The 24,335-nt window shown below is 38.1% G+C and overlaps 1 pseudogene across 1 annotated transcript; it reads right to left on the reverse strand.

The window, feature by feature from the left end:
• Window positions 1–389: 389 nt before the first annotated feature.
• Window positions 390–1,137, reverse strand: LOC307115037 (putative inactive 1-aminocyclopropane-1-carboxylate synthase-like protein 2; annotated as a pseudogene). The gene has a single exon. The product of its transcript is annotated as a putative inactive 1-aminocyclopropane-1-carboxylate synthase-like protein 2 (transcript).
• Window positions 1,138–24,335: the final 23,198 nt, after the last annotated feature.

Raw genomic sequence — 24,335 nt, forward strand, 5'->3', positions numbered from 1 at the left:
GGGAGGCAGACCACTTATTCCCTCAGTGCATCCTTAATTTTCTTTTTTGTCAGATACTGCCTATGCTCCTCTAGTGCCTGAGATAACTGATGCATGGTGACTTTTAGGCAGAGGTGGTTCTCATAAAAGGTGAGGTGCAACCAGCCAGGCTCCTCGCATATGCAAGACTTATCGGGGGACAATATCAGCTGGTTGTCCAAGAAGGGGTGATAAAGGAGCAGCTCTTCCTCAAATATGGATAGGTTCAGGTACTTTTTCAAGTTGATTCAGACATAGAGGCTTGAGATATGATTGAGAAAAGGGAACTTTCATGCTTTCAATGTGATATTGATATACCTGTGAGCTGCCTGCAGCCCAGGAGTGATTAGTGGGCAGTACATGTTGTCAATTCATTCTGTGTCCTGGAGAAGCCAACACACATTGTGCTTGGTGATGGTAGGAATGCTGTGGAGGAAGTCAAAAGGGTTCATGCCAGAGGCCACCTCCTTGTTGTGGGTGTACAGAGTGCTTAATGGATGCCAGAGATCCCCAAACCCTTACTGGTGCCCCAGATCGCACAGGTCCTGTTGGGGTCAGGCATATCTTTCCTGCTCAGAACACTGTGGAATGTGATGGACTCATCAAACACAGTTCCCATGTAAATATCATCTGTAGTCACATGTAGGTTGTACCCTTTGGCAAATTCTAGATATTTCTTCAGTGAGTCCCGGGAGTAGATGTCTCCCAGAGGATTATGGTTAATGAACACAAGCCCTTTGATCTATCTTCCCTTAAGCCTAACCTCAAGCAGGACTTTCTCCAACTTGTCCACAGTCAGCTGGAAGGGATCAGTGTTCACCTCAGTGATCTTACTGTCCAGATGGACATGAATCAGCTCAATTTTCACATACAGGCGGGAATAAAGGTGAAACCAGCATAGAACTGGGTGGGGGTCAGAAAGGCCTCACCTGGATCACACAGGACCATGGTTTAGGTGAAGAATACAGAGCAGCAGCCACTTAGAACAACCACATTTTTTAATCAAGCTGGGCAAATGCCTTGCAGTAGTAGGCCAGGAATTTGAGTCACTTCTTCCCACAGGAATGCTTGTCCTCTCCAGTTAGAATTTTGCAGAAGGGCATCATCAATGTTGTTCATTTCACTCTGACTCAACCTTTTTTAAAAAAATATTTTATTGATTTTTTTACAGAGAGGAAGGGAGAGGGATAGAGTGTTAGAAACATCGATGAGAGAGAAACATCCATCAGCTGCCTCCTGCACACCCTCTACTGGGGATGTGCCCACAACCAAGGTACATGCCCTCAACCGGAATCAAACCTGGGACCCCTCAGTCTATAGGCTGACACTCTATCCACTGAGCCAAATTGGTCAGGGCTTGACTCAACTTTTTATTATTTTTTAATATATATTTTTATTGACTTCAGAGAGGAAGGGAGAGGGAAGGAGAGAGATAAACATCAATGATGAGAGAGAATCATTGATCGGCTGCCTCCTGCATGCCCCACACTGGGGACTGAGCCCCCAACCCCAGCATGTGCCCTGACTGGGAATCGACCTCCTGGTTCATAGGTGGAGGCTCAACCACTGTGCCATGCTGGTTGGGCAGCCTTTTAGTCATCAAATCAATGCAGAGCTTGTATCCACTGATACCAAGGTCAATGAAGCCCAAGGTCTTCTTGTCTCCATGGTACTTGTCTCCCTTGGTAGTTCGTGTAGTCTAGCTGGTGTAGTATAAGGCAGAGATGTCAATCCCATGTTTGCACATGTCATGAGCAATGAATGCAGCTTCCAAATTTCTCAGTTGGTGACTTAGTCAGGCTGTCTAGATGATTGGGCCTGCTGCCCACCTCCAACATCACCCCTAGAGTCCAGAGAAAGGTGGTGGTGGTGGGGAGCAGTTGGAGCTCCAGGTATTTGTGGCCCAGAGTGTAAGAGATTGAGCACTGTGGATGAGGATGGCTTCCTGCTCCCTGGTGGCCTGACTGTGCCCCTGCTTCTCCAGCACCAGGTCCTGCTGCAGGTGCCTAGTCTCCAGATGCATGATGTAGTCCTCTGTGGTCTGCTGCAAGTGCCAGATCAGCTCCATCAAATGGGTGTGGGGGCTCAGGTTTCTAAGGCCCTGGCCCCTCAACTGGCCACAGGGCTTGTGGAGGGTGACTCATACTCTGGGTTTTTGTTGTGGTCTCAACAGGCTGGCTGGAACCTCATGTTTGTGTAAATTTGTTGTATTACAACACAGCTAACACCTATGTGGCACATATATGCCGCCAGGTGTCGGGTTAGGTAAGCAACATATGTGGATGAGGAATGATGCCTTCCCTTAAATAGGTTATTTTTCTAGCTGAAGTTTACAGTGGATATGAAATAACCATATGTATACAGCTCACATTTAACTCCTCTATTTATTTGGATGTTTTTTGAATGAGTAAAAACATAAATGAAAAATAATTGTGGAGATTTAATTGTTCTTAGGCTTATCAAGACCTGGCATATCAAGTTCTGCAATGAAATATCTATTGCAATTCCAGACATATCTCCTTGAGATCATCTGTAAAAATGTCTTTGTGTCTTTATTGAACTTGGATGTGACCTATAGATAGATGCTTAGGATGCGACAGATATGGTTTTCCTGTTTTCTGAGACCTTAAGTAAAATACTATATTGAGTCCTACATTCTATAGCAATCAATCTATACAGATAAATTTCCTACATCAGAGAGAACCAACACTATATAAAATATAGCTTTATGAAGAAAAGATAATTGTGTGTATAAAGTAGATTAGTGGGGTTTGTGATAGTTTTTATGCTGTTTTTGCATGGACTTGTTACAAATTTAATATCTTTTAACTAATTTTTGGAATTTCATTTAAAACTAGGTTAATTGTAGCTGTTTGTGCAAAATATGGTGGAGAGAATTATTTAGTATTTGGAATAATTACTGAATAGCTAAAAACTGTGCCAAAATGTTACAAAGAGAAGTAACTTCAATGTAGCTATGGGTCATTAACTGAGGGTAGGCTGATGGAAAAGTACATTTTGCACTAAATTTCAAAAACATTTGGAGAGCATAGAGGACAACCAGTCCTTATTGTTTTATTTATTTATTTATTTATTTATTTATTTATTTATTTATTTATTTTTACTTCAGCAATGTGTTCCTGAAATAAACTTCAAATATCAAGATGAAATAAGTAAACCATTCTGTCCTTATAAAGATTAGGTTAATGTAAATGCATATTGTAATTTGCCCCATTTGCATTGATAAATTGTTTATTTCAGCTGATTCCTGCATGATTTCAGCTACTTACAGACACTTGAGTTCACAAATATTTACTGAGCTTATACTCTACACCTGGAACCCTTTCAGGCACATTCTTCTCAGCATTTTATCCAATGCTGGAAATTTAAAAGCAAGTACTTTACAGTTTATAACTTCAAGGAGCTAAAAGTCCCAGTGTGGCAAGAATTGAGCTATCAGAAGCCAGGAAGCAGTGAAAATTGAACTGAAAACCCCAGTGGGCAGTGTATGAAGAGCTCTGAATGCGACTCATGAATTTGGGCTGTATTAGTCTCGTTATCAGATTTGTATTTTAGATACTTAGTATCTATTTTTTAGCCTGTCAAGCATTTTTCTTTTTTTGGCATCAGGGCTTCTGTATTCTGATTTTTTAAAAATTAATAGATAATAGCCGAAACCGGTTTGGCTCAGTGGATAGAACATCGCCCTGCGTACTGAAAGGTCCCAGGTTCGATTCCGGTCAAGGGCGTGTACCTTGGTTGCGGGCACATCCCCGGTAGGGGGTGTGCAGGAGGCAGCTGATGGATGTTTCTCTCTCATCGATGTTTCTAGCTCTCTATCTCTCTCCCTTCCTCTCTGTAAGAAATCAATAAAATATATTTTAAAAAAATTAATAGATAATAACACATTCCTCATTATAAGATGGTCATGAGTCTCAGAGCTGGCCAATTCAAGCACAACTTCCTCCAGTCTTTCTAAAAAAAATCTAACAAATCAAGTATAGCTAATACTTATTGATTATAATCAAGTGATAGGCTTTTTATATTAACCACAGTACCAAATTGATAGAAATTAGATGAGATTAGCACCAAGAGAACAAACAGAAAGACCTTGAGATGTAAGCCAACAAGGGCATAAGCAAAACTGTAGCCCGGAGAGGTACCAACTGATACTGTCAGCTGTATGCTTGATTCTAGCCATGCTTCAGCCTTCTGAATTTTCAGCCATGTGGCCCAATATATTTTGTTTGTCTGTTTAAATCAATTGGAGTTAGATATTTGCTATTTCAACAAAAATTATTGCAACTAATTAAAATAATCCTATGAGGAGAATTACCAGTAAAATGGAATAATGTAATTAAAAAAACAACAACAATAAACAAACACAATATGAGAGGACCTGAACTAGGAGAATAAAGAAAATAAGAGCAGCCCTAGCCAGTTTGGCTTAGTGGATAGAGCGTTGGCCTGCAGACTAAAGGGTCCCAGGTTCGATTCCTGCCAAGGGCACATGCCCAGGTTGTGGGCTCCATCTCCCCCACTGGGGGATGTGCAGGAGGCAGCCAATCAATAATCCTCTCTCATCATTGATGTTTCTATCTCTCTAGCTCTCTCCATTCCTCTCTGAAATCAATAAAAATATATTTAAAAAAAGAAAATAAGAGCATTTGGATGTAACACTAGAATAATAAAATGACTCATATATATGGAATCTAAAGAACAAAATAAATAAGCAAACATAATTGAAACAGACACAGAGAGAAGACTGGTGGTTGCCAGAGGGAAGAGGGTTTGGGGGACTGGGTGCAAGGGGTGAAGGGATTAAGAAGTACAAATTAGTAGTTACAAAAATTATCATGGAGATGTAAAGTACAGAATAGAAAATGTAGTCATTAATATTGTTATAACTATGTATGGTGCCGGATGGGTACTGGAAATATCAGGGGAACCACTTTGCAAAGTATATAATTATCTGTCCTCTATGCTGTACACCTAATACTAATACAAAATAATATTGAAAGCAAAACTATAAAAGAAATATACCACAAAAATAATACAGATTAAACAAAGTGAGGGTCAGTAAAAAAATTGCTGGATCTTGCATGTATAACATTATCAACCTATTTTCAAAAATTATAAAATTCTGAGATTGCAATGGATTTTAGAAAGAATAGAGTTTAAGAAAATGAAGCCAGTAAAGACAATCATCTTTGTAAACTAACTTTGGCATGGAAAGGAAAGCAGGGTATATAGGGTGATGCCTAAAGAAAAGAATTTTAGAAAAAGTCATGTTAACATATTTGTAATGAATTTATAGAAGTAGGAGGAGAAGGTAGGAAGGAGAAGAGATAGTAAAAACTTAAAGACACAGGAGAGGAGTGAACTAAATTTTACATGATTCTGGAGGAGGCAGAAGATTGCAGCCTTGGAACGGATAGGGAGTAGTTTCACCTGAGCCTGAAGGAAAGACAAAGTGAAAGTGAAAAGTGAAGACAAAGTGAAAGTGAAAAGTGAGGAAAGAAGAGAGCATGATCGTTTTCACTTTTGTGAAGAAGAAGCTAAGGTGATGAGCTGGAAATAAGGCCAATGGGATTGGAGGGTTGATGTTCAAAGCAACAATAGTGGAGAATAGAAAAAGGCCTGGATAAGTTGATCAAATATATATATACTGAGTGGACAGATTATGATGATCTCTGAATGCATAATAATCTGGCCACTCAATATATATATATTAGAGGCCCAGTGCATGAATTTGTGCATGGGTGGGGTGGCATCTGGCCAGCCTGGCCAGGGGGAGGGGACATAGGTGGTTGACTGGCCTGCCTGCTGGTCTAACTCCTGGTTGAGGGGACAGTTAGCATATTAGCCTTTTATATATATATATTAGAGGCCCGGTGCATGAAATTTGTGCATGGGGGGGTGTGTCCCTCAGCTTAGCCTGCACCCTCTCCAACTCTCCAATCTGGGACCCATCAAGGGATGTCCAACTGCCCGTTTAGGCCTGATCCCACCTAAACGGGCAGTTGGTCATCCCTCTCACAATCCAGGACTACTGGCTCCCAACTGCTCGCCTGCCTGCCTGATTGCCCCTAACCTCTTCTGCCTGCCAGCCTGATTGATGCATAACTGCTCCCCTACTGGCCCCTTCACCCCTAACTGCCCTCCCCTGCAGTCCTGATCAACCCCAACTGCCCTCCCCTGCTGGCCATCTTGTGGCAGCCATCTTGTGTCCACATGGGGGCAGCCATCTTTGACCACATGGGGAGGCCATCTTGTGTGTTGGAGTTATGACCAATGTGCATATTACTCTTTTTGTAGATAGGATATATATATTGTTGTTAATCCTCACCTGAAGACATTTTCCCATTGATTAATTTTAGAGAGAATGAAAAGCAGGGGGAGAGACAGAGAAAAACATCGATGTGAGAGGGACACATTGATTGGTTGCCTTCTGCATGTGCCCCTACCAGGGCTAGGGATCAAACCCCAACCTATATATGTCCTTGACTGGAATCAAACCTGAGACCCTTCAGTCTGCAGGCTGATGCTCTATCTATCCACTGAGCCAAACCAGCTAGGGCTGAAATATATATATATATTTAAAATCCAGAGAAAACTAGAAACCTGTTTTTAATGGAGTCTTTCTGTGAATATTTTCCTTAATGATGCTGAGCTACCTGGAGCTGGACCTGAGAAATGAAATGATTGAGAGTATCCAAGATTTATTTTGAACACATGGTTGTGGTAGAAAGTTAGAATAGCAAATGAATTATAGCTGAATACCTTGTGAAATGGAATTTTAAGGGGGAAATACACTGGGAGAACAGGTTCCTTAAGGACAGGATCAGCTATAAGGATAATGAGAATAATGATCATCTCAAGGAGATTTTCCCCTTTTTCTTTTTCTTTTTTATTGTATCCGTATGATAAGATAGATGTTAGCTGAATTTATTGTAGTAATCATTTCACAGTGTATGTAAATCTATTATGCTGAATGCCTTAAAACAGGCGTCCTCAAACTACGGCCCGCAGGCCACATGCGGGTGTTTTTTGCCATTTTGTTTTTTTTTTACTTCAAAATAAGATATGTGCAGTATGCATAGGAATTTGTTCATAGTGGTTTTTTTTAAAAAAAACTATAGTCTGGCCCTCCAATGGTCTGAGGGACAGTGAACTGGCCCCCCGTTTAAAAAGTTTGAGGACCCCTGCAACTTACACAGTGTTATATGTTAATTATTTCTCAATAAAACTGAAAAAAAAATCACAGGGAAGTAAAAAGGCTGTAACACAACATCTAGTTTTTAAAAACTATATATCCTAGGTGATGACAAGTTTTCTATACACATTATAGGAAAACTCATGTGGAATAGGGCTGAAATTTACTGTCATGATAGGGGATTGTGTTCTGGAAATTAAGGTATTGAATGAGTTAAAAATGTGGACATTATGAGGTATTTTGAAAGCTGAAAAATAAAAGTTGAAGAAAATGGTATGATATCAGGGACCTTTCACAGATAGCATGCATTCACGAGAATATGTATTAAAAAGAACTTTATTATATATTCACAATAATAAATAAAATTACAGACCAGTGATACAGTCTCAAGTTTAAATGAAGAGTGTGTCATTTTTTAATATTGTCTAGGACATAACTTCTATAACTTTCATTCCAATAGATCCTTGTTTCATTGACGAATCTAAGCAGGTTATTTTTACAGCTAAGTTTGTTTTAGTTCAATATTACTCTTTCTCAGTCTACCATGCTTAAATATTGTATTTTATATATTGGCAGTAGAGCATCTGAAAAAGAAGTAATAGTATTTTACCTTTCAAGAAAAGCAGTTGGTTTTATATTGCTTTGTGATATACACTTTCATAAATGACCTCCATGCATAGCATTTGGGAGAGACTGCATGTAGGAAAGGGGGTGGTTTAGAGATTATAAACAAAGCTGCATTAACGCTAGACTGGAGTCACTTAGAGAGAAAAGGAAAGCATTAGATCAAGTTTAAATGGGCAACATTAATGAGAGTTATGGGCACACATCTCAAGACAAATACACCCCAAAGAATTTATAGAACACCTCTCATAATTGGAAAAAGACAGATTTTACAATTATCCTCAGGAAAGGCCACCAACAGAATACAGTACATAGCTTAGTGTCAAGAGAAATGTATGAGACAATAGGGAGACTTCATTGAAATTGAAAGAAAGAAAAGAGAAAAAAACATGGACTGTGCAATAGAACAGAACTGCAAATAGGTCCTTTTATAAGATAACACACTGAAAACATGTAGATGCTGGACTGAAATTAAAATGGTGTTTAATTGCTACTGAAAAACCAGTGGTAAGTAGCCGAGTAATATTCTCTTGTATATATATACCACAGTTCTTTATCCAATCGCCTATTGATGGGCCTTTAGATTGCATCTTGGCTAGTATATTGTTTCTCAAATAAAAATCACAATAATTTAAGCATTCTTGCCACGTAAGTCAATCTATTAGAAACGTGGAAGCTATACTATTTTGAATGAATTTTAAAGATTAATCTTTACCTTTGTTTATTTAGAATTTGTTTAAAAAATCATTAAAGCTTCTATATAATGCAGTGTTCAGCAATTTCAACTGTGTAATCAGTTTTATTTTAAATATCTGCATATTTTGTGGAAGAAAATTATAAATCTCTAAAAGATCTAAAATTTAGATGTCTTGTTAAAATCACAGGATATGCACCCTTGTATAATTCCTACCTACTTAGACCTATTATATGTATAATTTTTTTTAAGGACATAAGAGTTACAAGCTAAGGATGTACCTCAAAAAATTAAGAACAGAGTTACCATATGACCCAGCAATCCCTCTTCTGGGTACCTACCTTAAAATTTTGAAAACATTTATTCACAAAGATATACTCACCCCTATGTTCATTAAAGCATTGTTCATGGTAGCCAAGACATGGAAACAGTTGAACTGTCCTTCCAGAGATGACTGGATAAAGAACATGTACTTCTGTTCAATGGAATACTATTCAGCCATAAGGAAAAATGAAATAGTGCCATTTGTGACAACATGGATGGACCTTGAGAATATCATGCTAAGTGAAATAAGTCAGGAAACGTTAAGAACCATATGATTTCACTCATATGTGAGATATAAAACCGGAAGTAACAAAAACAAACAAGGAAAACAAACAAAACCTCACAGACACAGACAACAGTATGGTGGTTACCAGAGGGAAGGGGGTGTGATGACAGTAAAGGGTAAGGGGGCTCAATTATATGGTGGCAAAAGATTATTTGCTTGGGTGGTGAGCACACAATGCAATATACGGATCATGTATCATAGAAATCTATACTTAAAACCTATATATTTTATTAAATGATATCACTCCCATATATTTAATTTAAAAATTAAATAGTAGTTGAACTTCCCTCTGGAGAATTGTATATACAAGCAATATTTATAGCCAAAAAAAAGGGGGGGGGGAGGAGGATAGGAAGGAAAACTGGAAAGAGCTAATATGTTTTTCTTTGCTTCTGAACACACAAGAATCCAGAGACATTAGAAAGTCTGAAAAAGCAGAGAAAACGGGTTTATTTATAGTCAGAAGCCCTTTGCTGAGCCTTTGGGCATATTTATAATCTGAAGCCATCTATATTTACAAAAGGCTAATATGCAAAGTGTCCACTCGGGAGTTTGATGGGAGACTGGGAGTTCGATCGCTTACTATGACATGCGCTGACCACTAGGGGGTGGCGTGGAGTGAAGGAAGGCCTAGGCCGTCAGCTGGAAGGCCCTGATGGGCCCTGATCGCTGGCCAGGCCTAGGGACCCTACCCATGCACGAATTTTGTGCACCGGCCCTCTAGTATACTAGAAAAGATGGAGACTTGTTTTATGAGTACTTACACACAATCTAAATTGTACAACATAAAGCATAATACTGGCTCAGTTACTAACTTCGACTAATGTCCTGAGAACCAGACACCACCACCCCCAGTTTTATTAAAGAAAAAGATTAGTAGTTTATACTAGGATTTTAGAAAAAGTGACACATTTAAAAAGTGCAATTTTGATATCCCTTCTGCCACATGAGTGTTTTTAAGTTACCCATGTATGAAAAACAACCTTAAGGGGAAGCATTGATACTTATGCTGTGGCTATTGAAATTTTTCCTATTAATGTTGCAGAATTTTTTTTTTGCATAATTGGCCTAAATTAGATGTAGATAAAAAGAAATGGATAGAAAAAAAAAATCTCCATTTAAAGAAAAATAAGTGAAGATGATGAAAAGTAAATGTAATGAGAAAATTTCAGAGACGTTTTGTTTTCCTAATACCAGGCCAAACAATACATGCTTCCATTTACGTGTTGGGTTCTTACAAGTGCTAATGCATTTAAATGAGCTTGGAGTTGTGTCCCTTGTGATACTGAGCATAATAAAGTGTTTATAGAGGTGAATTTGGGACTTCATAGTGAAGCTGTAATTTAGGTTAGTTGTTCTTTTCAGGTATGAGGCAATCAGGTTTTCTCTACAGTAAAAGAAATTTTAGATCTTGTCACTAATTATTATAAATACAGCTACATTCTTTCATAAGCATTGTAAAGATGGTTCTGGAAGAGAAAAAAAAAAAAAAACTTGAAATAATACCAGTAATTCAATATGCTTTCTATTAGCTAGATATAGTTTTAACTATCTAATTTGCCTAAATTATGTCTTGGTGTCCTTTTACATTGAAGATATAATCTTATCCTCACCATTCCATTAACTGCCTATAATCTTTGGAATTGTTTACACTTTATCTAGTTTCCTTCTGGGCTGCCTCACCAGCCCAGCCTACACATTCGGGACTGCTTCAGGCTTATTACTATGATGTAGGAAGTTATTAAAATATGTTAATTTACTTGACTGAGATAACTGTAAATTAAGCCCTTATAACTTTCTGCCTTCCAGGCTGTACACACTATATAATACCTGAAACAGGATATTATTCTACAATCAAATAGTTTTTCAGGAAAAAAAAAAAAATTCGGCTTTCTCTGTGACCATTTCCTTGCTGTCAGTGTTATAATTTAAGGAAAATCAATGGTCGTTGACGTGTAGTGAATGCTTGTTCTAGGTCAGGTGGTCTCCTACACACTTTGCATGTTCTATGATGATCTGTGTCTTACAGATAAGGGCTGAGTGGGTGAATAACTTTTACATCATAGAATTAATCAGAGGTACAACCCCGAGTCCTCCTCAGATTTCCTGGCTCTATGGTCAATGATCTTAGCTCCCATAACATATGGCCATTTAAATGTTATGATGGGAAGAAAGAAGAGCAATCCTTCCACAATTAAAAAATTCAGTACCATTTTGTAAATATGATTTACAGATAGAAGCTTTGGTTTACTCCTTTGGGAGATGAGGAGTGAATGGAGCAATTTTTCAGAATTTAGGGAACTTGATTAGTTTTTAGTTTCAGAGAGCAAACTCTGCTGGGCTGAAGAGAAAAATGTGGGAAACTATCTTTATCTTGGCACACGTGATCCTATATTTCTATTCCCCCAATTCCCACTTCACCCCCTCCTCTCTCAGTCTCAGTACTCCCATCATTGAAATATTTACGTTCCCCAAGACATCAGGATCCTGCTCAACCTTGGAGCCTCTCCACGGATGTTCCCCCTACTCTCTCTGTAGCTCACCCCAATTTTCTTGGCTGTATGTCTTAAAAGGAATTTCCTCTGATGTTGCTTTAACTGCCAAGGTTAGGTTAGGGATCCCACTTAATGCACAAAATTCTATTGAACAGAACAGTGCAGCCAGCCATTGAATTTTAACTTGCTTATTTCTCTGTTCCTAGAAGGGCACTAGGTATCTTTTATTTATCCTACTCCACCTGACTTCTCTTCCTCCTACTCTTCCAGGGTCTTAGCCTCCCTGAACAGGATGAGGTTTGGTGAGTGTACTGCTTGTCCCTCTGAGCTCTGGGGAAGGAGCCAGTGCTGAAGCCCAGAGCCAGCTGGTGGGAATTTTAATGGGTGGCTGGACATGGCTGTCTCACAACCAGAAATTCCCCTGCTCCAGCACTGAAGCAGGGCCCATGACACCCCTGCTGTGGCAGGCATTGCAATTGGAGTTTAAGTTTCTAAATCATGGAGAAGGGAGTGGTCCCCAGAACAGTAAGTGGAATGGGGGCTTTGGAGGATGCTGAGAAGTGATTGCCAAAATGTGAAGAAGACATTTGCAAAGCCATACAGATGCACACTAGCTGAACATCAGTTCTGCTTGTAACCCCAATTCAGAGTGCACAAGAGGCAATCCGCTCACATTTATGGAAGAATGGGAAAGAAGAGAAGGAGGGAGGGAGACAGGGATGGATGGTAGGAAATATTTTACCAAATTTCAGCAAATAAAGCAATAAAAAGTGCCTGTGTCACATGCTGAAGCACAAGGGCCATACCACAAACAGGGCCAGGGCTCTCAGATTCTGCATCTGATTTCCTTTTAACTCTCAGCCCCTGGTAGAGCTGGCCAGTAATTGAATATTTATTCATATATAGCTATGCATGTGTGTTTTTTCAGAATTTCATAACAGGAACCAGTCTTTTTAATTTTTTTATTTTTTATTGATTTCAGAGATGGAGAGAGAGATAGAAACATCAATGATGAGAAAGAATCATTGACCAGCTGCCTCTTGCATACCCTAGACTGGGGATTGAGCCACAAATAGGAATTAAAATGTAACCTCCTGGTTCATAGGTCAAAGCTCAACCTCTGAGCCACACCAACTAGGCAGGAAACAACCATTTGGTGTAATTTTTCATAGAACAAAACTTAAAATGAAATCTGCATTCAGTTCTTATCTCTGTAGTTGCAAACATGCTCTTTACATATTAGGGCTAGGAGGAATCCTTGGGTGTTGGAACATTAATCTTAGATAAATGTACACTGACTCTAAGAATTACTTTCCTGAGCAGAGGCTGGGAAACACACCATCTGGAACCCTGACTGTATCTAATGGCATGTGTGCAAGTTGAAGGGCATGGTAGGTCCAGAAAGTCTCATGAAGGCAAAATTAGGAAGTTAAGAGATAGGTTCTTTCAATGCAAAATGAAAGTTTGGAAACACACAGAATAGAAGAAACTGATGACATGGAATTTGAGATAAACAGAATATCAATACCAATTCATTAGTTTATGAAATAATAAAAGGAACCTACTGTGTGTTGAAGGCAATCCTATATAATAAAAGGCTAATATGCAAATTGACCAAATGGCAGAACAACTGGTCGCTATGATGCGCACGGACCACAGGGGGTAGACTCTCAATGCAGGAGCTGCCCCTTGTTGGTCAGTGCGCTCCCACAGGGGGAGTGCTGCTCAGCCAGAAGCCCTGAACTGGGCTCACAGCTGATGAGCACAGCAGCGGTGGCAGGAGCCTCTCCCGCCTCTGTGGCAGCGCTAAGGATGTCTGACTGCTGGCTTAGGCCTGCTCCCTGCAGTTTTAAATATTGCTTAAATTCCAAGATAGTATATTACAAATTAAACACATAGAAAGTACCATCAAAATATTTTTAAATGAAATAAAATCCTTCAATTAAACTTAACCACAATATTTGTTTAATTATAATAGCCCATACAGAAAGAGACAACCATCATGATCATCATAATAATTTAAGGAAATTTGTTATTAAACAAAACAAAACAAAAAAGCAGAAGAGAGCTCTCTGGTTGAACCAGAACCAGTGTGAAGGCAAGTGTAGGATACTGTCTATTACCTAAGGTTAGAATAGGAATCAATATTACAAAAATGGACTTTAGGGAAAAAATGAGAAGGCTTTACAATGTAGTTGATCTTTTTAACATTTATGTTTTATTGATATAATTTTCTCTTCCAGGAAACTTAATTCCTACCTACACAGTTTTGTATGAGATTAAGTAGAAAGGATGAATTAAGACACTTTACTTTGTGACCTTTGTCCTTGACTTTGCCTTCCCTCTGTGAAGGATATATGGGGATGGGGGAGGGATAGTCAGTCTCCAAGCTTCTTTGTGCTTCTAAGAAGGTAACCAGACGAAAGAGGTAAGGTAGAGCTTATCAGGCTTTATGAAATTTTATTCCACAAGAAGACCCCAGTAAAAATGCCCTCTGCACTTCACGGAGAGCCAGCGCTGCTCAGGACCATTCCCTGTGACAGACACTTGGCTGGGGAGCTAGTGTCTTCTTAAGGGCAACTCTATTTCAGGGGCTTAGGGGGCCAGTAGTGTGCCTCAAAGCATGTATTGATCCTCCACAGCCCAGCACAGCAAGTTCATGCTGTGGATTTCTGGGAGATGGGACCTGATCCCAGGTTTAAGGAGCTTATCTAACACTTTGTTCATCAAAGAGCTTAGGGAATAAACATGAACATTTGAAGAAGAAATAAATAGCAAGATATATCGCATACAGAGCGCAAGATACTTAGTCCAGTCAGATAAAATCAGAGCCTTTTGCCACTAAAATGGCCCTGCATGATTGACAGTGAAATTTTAAGTTTTAGAAAGTCCATTTGAGTTAATACACACTGGTCAAAAATGATTCTGGTTGTTACTTCATGACTGTTTTCTTTCTCCTTTACACACTTATTAAGCCTTTGTAGATCTCAGCAGTTCGATTCTAAATGCTCCACAACTTTATTGCAATTAATTTATTTAACTGGGGGGAAATCTCCTTGGAAAATGAATTTACAACATTCACATTTTACCTTGAAAGACCCAGGACTCCTGACCCAGGAGGTCTTTTAGACCTGGAAACTAGATTTAAAAACAACAACAACAACAACAACAAAAACCACCTAGAAATATAAGCCACACCCACATGTCTTTAGGTGTATAAATGCACTGACTAATAAGAGGAGGATGCTGCAAAATTTATTTAAATAAATTTCTGAAGACAACTCTATGTTTTGTGTTAAAAGACTAATAAAAGAGCTTTCTGTGGCTCCTGTAGGAATATCTCGCTCTAATTTTCACCAGTACTGCAAATTTAAAGAACTTCTTACATCAGCACAGTAAGGCATTTCATGAATCTTGGAGAGGGACATTTTGCATTGACACAAAGTGAACATTACAATTTTATGTTCTCTTTTTTATTACTCTTTTTTTAAAAATACAAAGCATTTCAGTTTTCAAAACTGTGTGGAATCACTCGAGGGTGATGTAATATAGAGTGATGCCTGCTCACACTCCTGGGATGTAAAACAGGTGCCTCACCTGCTGTGTCTCTGAGAGATGAATGAGGAGGACACGTAGGTCTGTTTCTGGATTTGTCTAACGGTCAAATCAGAGCAGCCAATAAAATGTAGGACTCTTCCTTAATCTAGCTTTATTCTTCAGAATTTATTTAGAATCAAAAATCGAGAAAGGAAATTGAGTTTTAGCCCTCACACATCAATTGATTTAAAAAAAGTATGTCTTTTTCTACATATCAATATTTAAAAGGAATTGATGTTAACTTGAGACTTCTACAAATCCAATGTAACAAGCCTTGCTTTTGACACCATTTTAAAATGAGTTGAGAGAGGATTTGAAAACCTTGTTACCCCGTAAAAAATAATTTAATCCTCAGGGAAAGGAATTAGAGGAAAAAGGATCCCTGCATGCAAAATTACATCCCACCAAATTCTTTTGTGAAAGAAATAAAATGTGTGAGGTTTTCTCGTTGTATTTAAGTAATGAGGAGAGACAGTACCTTTCATTTAATGGCTTAATAGTGGTAGATTTCTGACAAATAAATTTTCAAGGAATAAAAACATTGTTCCACTAGGTTTTTTAGTATTATATGTTAAAGAAAAAAGGCCCTTTATCTCAGCATATATACCAGCACCTATCACCAATTTGATTTCGTTCTGTAAGTTAGAATTGAAGGGCTTGATAGGATAATATGTGACATTTCCTTGCAATAGTGCCTCTGAGAGATGTCATATTTAAGTTATTAGAGCCTCGGGTGTTTATTATTATTTACTCTATGTTACTAGGACCCAGTGTGCTCTTAACATTGAATCTTCCCCTTTAATTTATTTAAAAGATATTTCTCTTAAGAACTTTTATATAACTTTCTGTTGCCTACCTCACCTAGGAATTATTGAATTTGAGTGCAGATGTATTTACTATTTAACACATAAAATAAAATGTCATGTGAGAGTGGAGGGGGCTTGGCTTCATTTCTTAAAGGTATTTGAAGCAATCTAGCTGAAGTCTAAGGATGAGGACATTTCAAGTGGGGACAGAGTTAGTTAGTATCTGCTTCGATCTTCATGTTTACTCTACATACTTACTATCCCCAAATGCTCACATCTGGATTTTAAAGAATCATATAACACTTTCATGCAACTGGACATGCAATTGACATCTTGGGTCTCAAATAAATTCAGTAAGTTCTTAAAGAAATGCATAAAGTAAGATTAAAGTGAAAAGCATTTTTATTGTATGCCTTTAATCTTATGCTGACTCTGACAATAAAATCTCATTATTATAGGTTTTTAGCTTTTTGAAGTTCTAAAAGGATTTAAAATTTATCAAATTTATTAGGGTGGCATTGTTCAACATTATATAGGTTTTAAGTGTATAATTCTATGATACATCATCTGTATATTGAGTCATGTGATTACCACGCACTTCAAGTCTCCTTCCATCACCATTGATCTCTTCTTTACCCTCTTCTACCTCCCCCACTTCCATTTTACATATAAAAGGATATATATTGAGTTCAAAGAGCCCTTAGAATCTAAATTACAATTCATTTTTCCAATGCCTTAGTAATAAGTTAAGCCTTCTACATTATACTTCCACATTTACAAATGATATTATATAGAAATAAAGTGTGTTGAAAAATGGTGTATGTTGCAAACACTGACAAAGGTAAGCAGTGATAGTTTACCTGGGTTTAGGAATGAGGAATTATTGTTCATGTAAGTTTAACACAGATACACAGTGGGATTAATGAAGGCAAGAATAAGTTCAAATATGACATAGGACAAGAGTGTCAAGAAATATGCTTAACAACATGTAACGTTAGCATTAAAATCTTTATTTTTCATTATTACAGCATGTTATTATAAATACCAGACATTGCATTTTAAAAATACACTTAGGTCATAGGGGCCATGGAGGATGTGACAAAAATAGGATTACAGTTGTGCATATGGAATTTAATGCAATAGTTAACACATAAACAATAATACAATAATAAATTCTGCTTCAAGACTGTTGAGGGATTGAGCTCAAAACCTGGGCATGTGCCCTGACTGGCCATTGAACTGTGACCTCCTGGTTCATAGGTCGATGCTCAACCACTGAGCCAAGCTGGCTGGGCACTTCTGTGTTTTTTGTACTCACAACTGTAAACCTACTTTTGTCCTACCCTGTATTCTGGAAACTTCTGTATATGTAAAATCCCCACCAGGCTAAAATGTAGGATAAAAATTTTATTCCAAATTCCCAAGGTTAAAAAAAAAAAAAGATTATGGATTGATTATCTTTTTAGAACAGGAGCTCTGACTTTAATCAGAATTAGTTTGCTTAAGTTATATAATTTTAATTATCTTAAATTATAATAAATTACAATTATATATTAGATTAAAATATTCACCATTGAGCTAATGGAGGGGAAATTGGATATTTGAGTAATAAGGTTTGTGCCTATGTGTAAGTAAAAACAAGTTTTCCTGGCTGAGTAGTATTTGTCTAAGGTACCAATAACTTTTATGCAACTTAGCTGATTGTAACACATTCTATTTGAATGTTGACTGTATGCAAATATGGCAGCTTTTACTAAAGTTACTTTGAAGCTAAAAAAAGTTATAAAAATATTGACAGATTCCATTGTTCAAATTCTTTTTCACCCAAAACTGCCTAGGAATTGTGTCTGAGTAGAGTATATGGGGCGTAATCCAAGGTGCCCCTTGAGATAAACTTAACCGTGCAGATGTTTGGACATTAAGTAGTTGCTAGTGAAGAGACTACTCTAAACAAGCAGGACCGAGGGTAGGCATTATCATCTGACCTTATATTAATACTAGTAGTCCTGCACATGGATCCGTGCACCTGTAGCTTGGCAGTAGCTCCCTGCTACCCTCCAATAGCTCTCCGCCCACTGCTCTGACCTCCTGTAGCTCCCCTAACCCCCCTCCCTCCACTCCCCCTCATAGCTTGCTGCCCTGCCCCCTCCTGTAGTTCTCCGCTGCCCATTTGTAGCTCGATGCCCCACCCTCCTGCTGATCCCTCCTGCTGATCCCTGATCTGGTCATTATGCCTCAAGGTGTAATGGATAATTAGCATATTCCTCTCTTATTATATAGGATAGTTAAGACTGCCAGAGGAATTACGCCACACAAAACTATGCAGTTGTAAATCACACCGCATACTTTATTACTCACAAGGTTCCTGGTGCTGTGGGCTCAGGCTTAACGGGGTCCTTGGGGAATAGTGGCATCCTCTGTGGGAAGCGGTGGATCCATCTTTGGGTGGTTGGCTGTCTGATTGGGTCGACTCAGCGGGAGGAGGGCCACTGAAGTCTCTTGATCAGAGGTTCGGCCATTCAGCCAGCATGGAGCAAGGCAGCGTGGAGAGTGTATCAAGAGGATGATCGATGTCTGAAGTCGGGGACCCGTTTTTAAGCCTGTTCTGGGCCCTGGCAATCAAGGAGGCTATCAGTAGCATATGTCATCACACAAGTGTTAATCAGAGTACAAGCTGGTTATCAATCACAGCGCGACAATCAGAAGGTGTCTATCAGGTTTACATACGTCATTCCTAGGGTAACATTCAGCTATGGTCTTATCTATATGGTGCAGCTAGGGCTTGCCCTGAGTGGTCATTCCCTGTGCTCTTTAATATTACTCTTTAATATTTCACACAAGTATTTCACAAAAAATAATTTTTCTATAAATTAGTTACTAAGACAAATTGAATATAAGTTCTTGTCATTTTGTGGTTTTGTTTATTTTTAAATGCAAAATAAGTGATTTGATATTTGACAAATAGCGGAAAGATAGTGCTATCAATTTTAGTATCACTTGACCCAGCAGAATATCAAGTAGCCTTCCCTTCTGTGTACCTGGTAGAAGATGATCAGTTATGCACAAACAGCATTCTGATCTAGGAAGCATGCAATTCACTTTGCTGTTCAAGAGCAAAGAAAGCAATTGTCTGACTCTTAAAATCCACAATGTTATATGAGGTGTAGAACTCAACAGTTTATTAAACACTGTACTATAAAATAAGCACCTTTGGAAGAAAAGTAAACCAAAATTTAATTTTTTGTTGTTGTTTTTTATTAATTCTCACAAGGATATTTTTCCATTGATATTTAGGGAAAGTGGAAGAGAGAGGGAAAGACTGAGAGAAATATCAATGTATGAAAAACACATCGATTTGTTGCCTCCTGCACGCCTGGGCCTGGGAGGAGTCTTGACTGGAATCAAACATGGGACCCTTTGGGACACAGGCTGAAGCTCTATCCACTGAGCCAAAAAACTTGATTTTGCAATGTATCACATTCTTTTCTATTTCTTTAAGAATAATTTTTGGAGGAATTGATTTTTATATTTTTATGTGCCTCTAAGATAATTTTACATTTGCAATATTATTTTTACTGTTCTGTGTTTTTTTTGTTTGTTTGTTTGTTTGTTTTCAACATTTTAAATCATATGGTGAGAGGGGAGATGAGAGGGGAGAAAAATATTTCAATTATGTGTATATAAATAATGAAAACTGAGGTAATTTTAAAGACAACTTCATCAGTTTAAAGACACTTTCATCCATAAAAAAAGTACAGCTTTTTACTGGGGGTTAGCTGGAGAATAACTAGTAACTGTGAGTACTAGATAACACTTCTAAGGCCAGCTTTCTGAGTTAAATCTCAAAGGATCTACATATTTATTGCAAGATAAAGGACTTAAAGGTTTGGGAAACAAACATATTATTTGGGGCTACAGCGAAATTTTTGGATTCCATCATGTACAGTGCAATGTACTAGTATCTATATAATAAAAGCCTAAGCTACCTTTAAGGTGGAATGATCAGAACGACCATTTGCTATGATGCACACTAACCACCAGGGGGCAAATGCTCAACGCAGGAGCTGCCCCCTGGTGATCAGTGCACTCCCACAGGGGGAGAACTGCTCAGCCAGAAAGAAGCCTTGCTCATGCCTGGCAAGTGCAGAGGTGGTGGTGGGAGCCACTCCCACCTCTGCAGCAGTGCTAAGGAGCAGCTAGCTGAACAGTAAGGAGCAGCGAGCAGGAGGGCGGTAGGGAGTGAGGGATCCTGAACTGTGAGAGGGTGCAGGTTGGGCTGAGGGACCCCCCCCCCTCCAGTGCACGAAATCCATGCACTGAGCCTCTAGTAAAAATATAAAAGCTCCTTTGATTCATAGCCTAGAGATGCTACAAAAATTAAGGTCAATAATTCTTGACTGGAAACACCATTGCCAAAAGTTATAATGAGATGCCAGGAGCAAAAGCTAGCCCGCCTTGTCTTCAAATGTTTCCTTTGTGATTACACCCACAGCTGTCTTAACCTTCACACTGTTACAATTTGCAGACTTACTGGGAGGAAAGCATGGAAAATTATCCATGTTGAATTATTACAAACAATTAAAAACAGATAACAATGCCAAATGCCTCTCCTTTATGAGTGTTTGGTTGGCTCTTATTTTATTTTTTTATTTTTTTGGAATAAAAATAAAAGGATTCACAGCACTATTCCAAAATGGTTTACATAATTTTGAATTAAAATGCACATAAGTTTGCGTTTTTATGATATATGTTCACGAACTAAAATACAACAAAATGAAGAATTCTTATTCCACTGTTGTTTTGTCTTTTGCTGTTTGATTTCCATTCTATTGGGAGTTATATACCTAGCCCATCGTTCCTAGGACCTTTAAGTTGTTTTATGGGATAAAGTTACTTATCTGTCAGTGTCACTACCAGGACAAGAAGAGTAACCTATTTATTTTTATTTGAACAACAAAGCTATAGCTAGTTTCCCAGTACTCCGGACTTTAGGAGTTTAGAGGGTGTAAAGGGAGGTGGTGAGGAGCTGGGGAATGGCGGTCACTGGAGCATCATTGTTCTACTCGGGTGCTGGAACAGTGACATTTTTGTTATTTCACATTACAAGCGAGACCATATAGTACAGGATTTGTCTTCCTGTGTCTATGAGACTGCAGAAGGCTTTCTGCTTTGCAGAAACTTCCTCTACTTTAACCCTTTGCATTTCTTGGCCGCTGCTCATCATGCCACCTTCTCTATGAGCTTTTTGAAATCTCTGCCTCTAATGGCTCTTAGTTATTCTCCACACGATTATGGGTTTTTATCAGTGTTTTCCCTTTATTGTAATTGTAGTAAGCCTCAGGCATGAAGGGAAGCAAGTTCAGTCTAGCATTGTAAACTTGAAGCGTCATTGTCTTTTTTAAGACATAAATAACTTAGACAAAAATATTGACTTTCCGAACTGAATAATAAAAAGTTACACAGTTAAAAGTTGCTATTAATTCTATCTTTCCAACAAAAAGATTGAGAACAATTACTTAATTCAAGCCATTCAACTAATCTTTATGAGCTTATAATTTGATATTTTATTGACTTGGGGTAATTTTTGAGAAACGATTAAGATTTCTCCTCATTGATTGTGCACTTAACTCTGGGTGTTATAATTAGGCCCAAAGCAAATAACAGATATAGAAATCTTGACTTGAGCTTTCTAAGTTTAAGAAAACATTGATTGCCTCACTGAAATTGATTTTTATATATTATATTCATGTTCCTGTTTCTTTTCCCTTTTTCATTGTAACACATTCTCTTTCAGTTAGTTTATATGATTATTTTGAATGCTTATTTTATTTGACAGAAAAGCTGAAAATGCCTTTTTTAGGTTTGGCCATCTGTAAAAGTTACAGTCATTGTTCAATTTTCCATTCAGGCAAACCTCCTAGGTAATCCCATCATGGACTATAAGAGCAGAGTAGGAAGTACTCTGTCCACTATTCTGACCTATTTTTAAAATGAAAATGTTAGATTTTTATATATCTCTCTATTTTAAAAAAAATTGTACAAAGAAAAATGTCCTTTTAAATCTAATCTCTCTCTTTTTTTTTTTAAACTCAGTCCTTTTCTCTTAGGCTATTTGAAAATATGTGTGTTTTAAATGTTCCTCATGTGCATACGTGTTACATGTACAGTATATTGTCAAAGAAAAATGCACTAGATAAGTTAAGTAGGGAAGAAGACTTTATTCAAGGTTATTATAATAGGTTAGAGAGATTAAGCTCAACTCCCCTGTAACAAAAGGTGGGAGAACTTTAAACACTGGGGTGAGTGATTGGAGGAGTCCTAGAGATGTTGGGGGAGGTTGGTCAATGTGATTGGGCCATGGCTGTGTTGCCTAGTTGACCCTTATTAAAGTTAGGCTCATGTCCACCCACAGAGACTGGGGGATAGGGGCTCTGTTTTTTTATTGTCCCTTTAAAGAGGATGATTCCTGGGTCTTTGAGAAAGGCATTCTTAGTTTACAACACTGGAAAGAGGCTGGGAGAAGACATACATCTCAAAGAAGAATTTACAATTGCAAATTTTCCAAAAGGGAAGTCAAGGGCCTGTAGTCAGAAAGGAACTGTCTAAAATATAGGCAAGCTGAGGGAAATGTTAAGGCTGTATGTCAATATTCTCTAATAAAAACTTTGATCTGAAAACAACTACCTTATATATAATAAATAAGTATTTATGCAACCAAAAGTGATATAACAACCATCATATATGAATTTGTTCATCACTTAAAATTTAAAAACAACCAGGGGCTGGATAACATCATACTGGATCTCTCCATACCTGTATTCTCAACAATAAATAGGCTGGACTGAAGGATTTCTAGATATATACACTGGATATTGAGGGGACCCATAGATTGTTTATGAGAAAATACATTTTCTCTGTGTCACTACATTCCTCACTTTTCTGTGGAGATGGAGTATCTATTCATCAGGATGTATTTGTCCATCAAAAGTGAATATCACAATAATTATTTAATAAATATTTTGCAAATTCCACTCCACCAGTATTTGGAATTAACTTTGTTTTATTTTATTTTTATTTTAAATAACACACATTTTCTGCATTTCCAGACATCAGCAATTTCACAAGTCCCTTTCCACTGACCATCCCAAAGAATTGCTTTGAAGAGAGGCTAATTTGCTTGCTATGCCTTCTGACTTCATCAAAGTAAACTTTGAGTGATGAACTGGCCAATTTGATCAATTGCCTCTCTTATTGTGTCCAGCTTTACACTACATGTTAAAATTTAATTTTTAGCCCTGCTGGTGTTGCTCAGTGGTTGACTATCAATCTGTGAACCAGGAGGTCATGGTTCAATTCCTGGTCAGGGTACATGCCCTGGTTGCAGGCTTGATCCCCAGTAGGGAGCATACAGAAGTTAGCTAATCAATGACTCTCCCTCCCTTCCTCTCTGAAATCAAAAATTTATATATATGTATATATATATATATATATATATATATATATATATATATATATATACACACACACACACACACACACACACACATATAAACACACACATATATGTATATGTGTGTGTATATATATATATATACACATATACATACATATATATGTATGTATAACATTTTAACTGAATGTGGAAAATCATTTTTTCCCTTGAAAAACTAAAATATTTTTCCTAGTAGATAATAAGATATGAACTCCCAGTACCATTTTTCTTGTTTGTTTGTTATTTGTTGTTGTTTATATTTTACTAGAGGCCCAATACATGAAATTCATGCAAGAGTAAGCCATCCATCTCTTGGCTGCCGGCACTGGCTTCCCTCTGGCACCTGGGACCCAGGCTTCCCTCCCACACCTGGGACCTGGGCTTCCCTCACAGCTCCAGCTTTGTCAGGAAGGTCGTCTGGAAGGATGTCTGGTCTAATTAGTATATTATGCATTTATTATTATAGATTATAGTATTACTAGAGGCCTGGTGCACAAAATTTGTACATGGGTAGGGTCCCTAGGCCTGGTCAGCGGTCAGGGCCGATCAGGCCCTTCCAGCTGCTGGCTGGGGCCTCCCTTCATTCCACGCCACCCCCTGGTGGTCAGCGCACATCATAGCTAGCGGTCAAACTCCTGGTTCATCAAACTCCCAAGGGGAAAATTTTCATATTAGCCTTTTATTATATAGGATGTGCATTTTCAATGAAGTGCCTGAAAATCTCTATAATGTAATATAAAGTATAAATATGAGAAATCTTAAATATATGAATACTTAATAGAT

Source organism: Cnephaeus nilssonii, assembly GCF_951640355.1.
Source record: "Cnephaeus nilssonii genome assembly, chromosome: 2".
NCBI lineage: Eukaryota > Metazoa > Chordata > Mammalia > Chiroptera > Vespertilionidae > Cnephaeus > Cnephaeus nilssonii.